The following is a 7,918-nucleotide window of genomic DNA, read 5'->3' as shown; positions in this document are numbered from 1 at the left end:
AGAAGCAGTCAGACGTATTAAACCACGTGTGTAGCTGGGAGAGCACACAATGTGACGGGTACATCGAGTTCCTCATATCAGCAAGAGCTATCAATGTTCTGTGGCCTCTGCGTAGACAAGAGGACCCTTCAGACACACACACACATACAGACACACACACACAAATACACCACACACTTCTACGCATACGTTCTGTACATAGCAATGTTGGAGGCTCACCACATCCGCTGGTAATTTCTAAAACAAAAACAAACATGCTGTTCCCCCTCATAAAACCACAAAAGGCTAAAGAGCTGCAGATGATCTGTTTGCGTGAGACGTTTGCGTCAACAGAGGCTAATAACGGGCAAAGTGAATCAGATAGTGTGGTCGACTGAGATAACTATGCCGTTTAGTCATTTTGAGAACACTTCGAAACACGTCAAACCACTCACACTTCGTTTTCATTTTGCACATGTGTATGTCAGTGTCTGTGTGTGAGCCACAGACTCAATCATATTCCTAACCCAAGCACTAGACCTTTTTTCCACAGTAAAAAAAAAAGTGTTAATATTTTCAACAAAAAAAAATCTGAAAACATTCCAGGCTAAATATGTTCAAATCAAAAGCCAAAACACATTCTAACATTTGGAAATATTCTTCTCTTAAATCACTGACCTCCATGTCTGTCTCTGATATGGGATGCGGCACATGTGACACCATGAGGTGGTCCCTGAAAATATACACGTGCCAAAGTGCTAGGAAAGGGTGCCAAGACGGGGGTGTTTGTGATGGCTTCTGTGCAAGTCTGATTCACGGGGCTGTGTCTGCTGTGCCGTTCTCTGTGTAGACTCGCACTGCGTGCCACACATTCAGCACACAGGAGTGCCAGGGCCACGGTTTTTTCCACGAATGCCAAGGCTAGACGTGTTGCTTCTGAAATGTCAGCCACAATGAGGTTCACATGTCTGACAGTGGGTGGGTGGGTGGACCAGAAGGACTCTCACCTGTCTTCTTCCATCAAACAATTTATGGACGATTACCATTTATTTGTTTGCTTGTTTGCATTAACCTGTTTGTTTCGCAAAAGAGGTGTCCACATATTTTACTCTCTCTCTCTCTCTCTCTCTCTCTCTCTCCCTCCCTCTCTCTCTCCCCCTCTCCCTCCCCCTCTCTCTCTCTCCTCTCTCTGTGTGTGTGTATGTGAAACCCCTTCCTGATCTAAAGTGAAAAAAGAAGAACACACTCACTCAGGCTCACCTCCCCTGTCCGGCGCTTAAGGGTGATGAGGGCCCCCGGGAGGAAGTAGTGCAGGATGAAGATGGGGCCTCCTCCTCCTCCTCCTCGTCCACAGCGCCACGCCAGGCACTCCTCCTGGACACGCCGCCTCAGCTCACCGAGCACCACACAGTCTACAGACCCACAGAGAAAAGCACAGGCTTTCATGAGAGAATGAGAGACAGTAAGGGGCAAGGGTATGTATGCAAACAAGACATGCAGAGCAGTGGAGATGCAAAAACATGCATGGACAAGCACAGTTGCCAAGCAATGGCAAAGAGGAGCAGTGTATTCTACACCCATACCAGCATCCCCATATAGTCAGGTGGCTTAATGCACAATTTAGGCTCGATCGTGACAAGAGTGATAAAAGCATGAAATTTGGCACACAATTAGCTTATACCCTACTTAAAGATATTAGAAGGGGTGCCCAAGTGAAACTGCTAATTTTTTCGTTTTAATGAGATATTAAGTTTTGACCTAAATCAAGATATGCGTTACCTGTGGTCCGATTTTCAAAACGGTTATTTTTCCTAGAAATGCTTACCTGATAAGTAATAAAGCCGTTATGTATGCATGTTTGTGTTTTCTTGTTTGTTTTTTATATCCACTAGTTTAAACAAATGTCCCTTTAAGTAGCAAAACAGACAAAAAGACTTGTGCCCGTGCGCTCGCTCATCCAAGATGGCGGGAAAGATGTAATTCTGCTATATCTGTATCTGTAAAAACAAACAAGAAAACACAAACATGCATACATAACTGCTTTATTACTTATTTGGTAAGCATTTCTAGGTAAAATAACCGTTTTGAAAATCGGACCACAGGTAACACATATCTTGATTTAGGTCAAAACTTAATATCTCATTCAAACGAAAAAAATAGCAGTTTCACTTGGGCACCCCTTCTTATATCTTTTAGTAGGATATAAGCTAATTGTGTGCCAAATTTCATGCTTTTATCACTCTTGTCACGATTGCGTTGTTAAGCCACCTGACTAATAGGACCACAGATAGACCGACACATGCACAAAACAATGCATGACTCATGATAAGAACTACTAAATCTACAGTGAAATGCACATATTATAATGACGGCTTTATATTTTCCATGCTCAAGAGTGTCACATCCTATCGAGGGCGTGGGTAGAGACTGTGCCAGTGTTGTGGGCACATGTGAGCACTGTACAGGTGGGCACAGCCAAAACTCCAGAGTTTCAGGTCTCTATCTCCGTCTGCCAAAAGTCTAACCACTGATTTTAAACCCACCTGACAGTCCAAATCCACTGCCCACACAATCACTGACAACTAGCTTTGAGATAATTGGAGGGTGTGTGCAGGAGGGATTTTCGCCCCAGATTCCACACAGGGAGAGAGAGAGAGAGAGAGAGAGAGAGAGAGAGAGAGCGAGAAGGGGCAGGTTCTACCAGACGTCGACATACCTTGAAGAACGATGTTAGCGGACTTACCTGTCGTGCTGCTCCTCGGCTCCATGGCGACGGGGCTGTGGGAGTGTGCTGTCTGCTCTGTTGGCGGCCATGTCATTAGGTACTTTCAGGATCAGACAAGGAGGGTGAGAGGACTGAGAGTCTAATGCCGGCTACCCTAATGTTTAAAAGAGGGAGGTAGGAAAGGAGGAAAGGACAGAGAGAAGAAAGAGAGAGAGAGAGAGAGGGAGAGAGAGAGAGGGAGAGAGAGTAGCAGACACACCTATGAGAGAGTGGCATTTTATTTCCTTCCAGTCACCACATTCATCACTATCTCTCACACCCTGCTTCCACCTTCCCTCCTTCCCTCCTTCCCTCCCTCCTTCCCACCCTCCCTCCCTTCCTATTCCCTCTATTCCAGGCAAATGCCCTGTTCTCCCTGCAGTCCCTGAGACTCTGCCGAGTTGCACAGATTACTGGTAACCTAATCGCACCAGTGCGTGACCCGCCACCACGACCCTCTGGTCTCCTGTCACGGCCAAGATCTGAGGAAAGGCCGCCTCCACACGGCCTGGAAGCCTTTAGCCATCATAAACACGGGGCGTGTTTAAAGTTAATGTTTAAGTTATATCACCTGTTGATGGGACATATATCTACTAGAATTCTTTCTCCTCAACGCCTAATGCAGAAGGATTAAACAACTTGGAGAAGGTGAAATACTTCAGAATCACAACTTATCTACGGTGGGTGAAACAAATAGTGAGGAGAGGGAGTGCTTGCATAGTAGCTATTTGCTTTTTAATTATTGTTAAAATAGCTCACACTTCTCTGGTTGTGTTCACTGTGTTTTTAATCACTGCTTTTAATATGAATAGTCGGTCATAAAAGCATGTGTCCACAATATGTGTCCCTACAAGTGATCCACAAAGCACAGAATTCCAGAAAGTTCTTCTGTACTTGTGCATGGCAGACAGAACTAATAGGGAAGGAGACCTACCACTACTAGCCTAGTAACTCACAAACCTGCTAAAACAACAAACATTTAGTATTGGAACAGAACACAGCAAACGATACAGCATCTGGCTGCATGGCCTGTATAGGCCTACTATATGCTGACCAAGATGGTTATCCTAGATGGTCAGCATGACAACAGTTCCAGAACACTGTCGAGTCCAATCCCTCGTGTCCATCAGACCTGCATCTATTCCCTCTCTGAGTGTCATGTAAAGCATGTACACGCACCTCGCCATCTGCTTATTAGGACAGTGTCAGACACCAGGGCCTCATCCACCCCCACCCCACCCCCTCAAATCAAACACCAGCACCCCACACACGAGAGAGCGAGAGAGCTCTGGAGTTCGGTTTCTAATCTCCAACACATCATCTGGCCTGGGGGACAACGCTAAAAGATCCATGGGAGTTCATTGCAAGCTCTGGTTACTGACTGCCAGGCTGACACGGGAGAGGCAGCACAGTAGCAGTAGCAGCCGCCGCCTCCTGGATGCTCATCAAACGGGACAGCATGCTATGATGCCCCATATATGACGGCTAAAGATAGGGCCGAGGGCCCCTAGAGGACGGCCTCCGTGATGAAAAGGCTGAAGGTATATTTTTTCATACCGGGGAAAAATGGGACACATTCAGACAAAGCAACAATGAGCTTGGGTCATCATTAATCACATGGAGGGGTTTGAATAGACAAATAAAAAAAAATAGGTACATCCTCTCTGAAGCTGTCCCATGTGAACAGAAAGCACTGCACACACATTAGTGAGAGTTATGGTGATCATTATGTGTCTTTATAGCCACTGCATGAAACTGAATACACATTTTGGTCAAAACACTATAACTCAATCAAAGCAGTAACTAAACTGTTGTAATGTTTTATCTTTAGTTTCCATGATGATAAGGCATGAAAACACTAAAAAGCACTGACATGTGGGAGGTAAGCATGGTAGCCTGCTGCATAATCCTACAGTTGAATAATTTCAAGATGGGGGTCACAGACAGGGAACATTTATGTAACAGGGAGAAATTGGAGAGGGGGGAAAACTTTGTGTGTCTCTTTAAAAAGCAAGAGATGTCCTGGCTATTTCTCTTCTATATGTTTAAAAAAAATAAAAGCACCAAGGATTATATGTTCCAAAACATTATTTTGATTTTAGGCTAATTAACTTTACGTGTTGGTCTGAACGTTGTCTACCTGCCCCACTACGTGACACAATTTAGTGGTTAATTTTGAGTTTACCGAAATGTCATACTCTATTTAATAGAGCATTCACAGACACAAATCGTCAGGGAAATGGTCAATGTTCTGTGGCCTCCGCTGGCATTTGTTTCTTTCACGATGAAGACTGCATTTTAAATCAGTTAGAGCAGGGGTTGGTGAGTCCAGGAACTATTGCGCAACAGCAACTCCGTCATAAACAACGCTGAACCACGAGGTACACTGGATGCATAGAAAAAATGAAAGTACTTAGAATTGCTAAATACTATCCTCGCTGCGTGGAAATAATACAATGTCTTGCCAATTTTGATGAATACATATAGAACGTCTACAACGCAAGCTCAAGCGAGATAAATACTGTACTGTACCGTTAAATTGGAATATTACTGTTGACGACAGATCTCCTAGAAATAATAGCCTAAAGCAACACCATTTCTTGTTGCAATGACACAGATTCCACTAACATGAATGCACAGCGCACTTACTCTGTATAGACACCTTACCTTAGCTGTGTAAACCACCAAGAAAAACAGTTGCAAAGAAACATGTGCCTCAAGACCAAAGGCTGGGTTCTGATAAATGCAAAGAGATTCTGCAGGTGTCTCAAGAGCAGCTAAATAGGGCAAACTAAAATCCTTTGCATCGAACTCGGAGCGAGGGGTACGAGCAAGGAAAGTGCGCAACATGGAAAGGGGGCGGGTACAAGTGGCAAAAATAGTGGGCTATGCCCATTCTCTGCTGAAGACAGAAAAATAGCCAATTAAAATTCTATCATTAAATCAAGTAGAGTACGTATCCCAAAACATTTATCACATACTCAACAGAATTGTTCGAGAAGACTGTATCCTAACGTGAGCCCATAATTCTAGAATATCAAAGGTGAGTAGACATTGTTTTGGAATAGAAATCCCGCCCCTTAAGCGTTCAGTTTGTAGGACTGAGTTCACTGAGTTTGAAATCCCGACTTTGGAGCGCTCTCTTCTGTTCTGTCAATCTCAGCTCCGTGCACGCCCCAATTCTTCAGAAATAAACTTGATCTCCTCAGATGATAGCTTTAGTAGATACAGTTATGGACCGTCAATTAAAAACACAATATAGCTAGCCAACTAACTGATTCCCCTTGGTATTTCCTGCTTTCAAGACACGATCTGAAAATAACTTTAATAACTCGTTTAAGTAACGTAGGCTATGTGTGTGTGCTCTTGAGCTTGTGTTGTTTTGTCTTTCTTTTTTCAGAATAGACAATTAGTTTACAGTCCGGTCAATTAGCGGTAAATTCGTCAATTTACGTGGCTATGTTTTAATTTACTCAACCACATCCACAACCACACACTCATTTGGGGTAATATTCTTTGTAGATGCACAGTGGTCCACAAATGCCAAGCTGGCTATGTTACCTAATAGTCTGACTCGAAGGTGTGTCAGCCACCGTCAAGTTTAAATGTTGTATAGTGGTCAACTCTGTGGGCCTTGGCTAGTGGCTTAATTTCATGAAGTCAGTCAAAAACAGAAGCCTACAAGACATTTTCTACAGGACAATGATTCAAACTGAACCATGGAGTACTACATCAAAAGCAAATATTAGCTTTTGGATGGCTGCAGTCCAAAATCTGAAACAGGATAGAAAATCTATGGGTCATTTGCAAACATGTGCATGCAAGACACTAAACGTGGGTGAGAATTCATTCATGAGTGGGTGAAAATTCATAAATAAGTATTTTCTGTTTAGATGGAGAGTTCTGGGAACATAATGTTGAGTTTAAAAATACTTCAAACATATAATATGAAAGGAAAATATGAAAATTTACAAAATTATTCCACCCCCAAAAGTCAGTATTTTAAGGCTCAACTTCTCTATTACAATCTAAGCCTATTCCTCATGTGCAAATGCTTTTTTCCATAATTTAAAGTACAGCTGTGTGTAGAGTGGTAATGTGTAGTAGCCATGTCAGGCTAACATTAAAACTACGGAAACAGCTCTACACTGTAGTATAGTCCACTGTGTGAAAAGATGCCTGCCCCAAATTTCTACTTGCCCCCACACACCCCAATCTGAGCAGTCTAGATCCAGGCCTGATTAAGCTTAATTTGACTTTCCCCATCAATTCTCATTGCAGATTTGCAACTGTTTTCCTGATTTACATGTAAAATATGTACTGCTCAATCTGCACATTTTGCTTTCCCCTACTTTTTCAGAATGCTTCTCACTCTACCAAACCTTATGTATCAGTGTACGTGCACTAAAATGGTTGAATACAATGATGATAATGGTTGGAGTGCTTTTATTCGAGTTACCTCCCTATTAGGTTTTATAAACAACTTTGACAATGTGCCATGGCAATATAAAAAAATAATAGCTAACAATTGTATACAAACAGATTGAAATATATCATTAAAGGTAATCTAATCTTTAAGGTAGACCGTTTTTGTCCACAGTACTATTTCATGTTACTGACATACTCTGTACCTCCCAAAGAGCCGGGCAGATCTGGCCACAAGAAAAGGTTTGGGGACCCCTGGTTTAGGCCACCATCAACTTGACGAAGATACTACTAGATACACTGAAAAAGCGGAGAAGGCAACGCTGTAGAACAAGCTGCTTTATAGCTACATGACCAGTCTCACATCACATGACCTAGGCCTACATGCTTTAGGGCAACTTATGTTAATAAGTTACTTACAACTTACTATGTTAATTCATTTTTATTTTATTGTATTATTATAGTTAGTTTCTAATATGTTGGCACTCTGAGATTCTTTTGAATGAAGAGTGCATTACAAATAAAATAAATTATTATTATTATTATTATTAACTTTGTAAGGCATTGTTAATGTCTCTTAATAACTTTGTTAATATCTCATATTAATTTAACCTATTAGTTGCTGAAAGCATTATTCAGTGGCAGGAAAATGGAAGTCAATCCTCTTTTACCACTCTGATTATGTTGACATGCCAAGAAGTAGGCTAATAAGGGTACTAGTCCACTCCTTTTTATGGCTGAAGGTAGGTC

Source organism: Clupea harengus, chromosome 8, assembly GCF_900700415.2.
Source record: "Clupea harengus chromosome 8, Ch_v2.0.2, whole genome shotgun sequence".
In the NCBI taxonomy this organism is placed as follows: domain Eukaryota; kingdom Metazoa; phylum Chordata; class Actinopteri; order Clupeiformes; family Clupeidae; genus Clupea; species Clupea harengus.
This window is presented reverse-complemented; position numbering follows the sequence as displayed.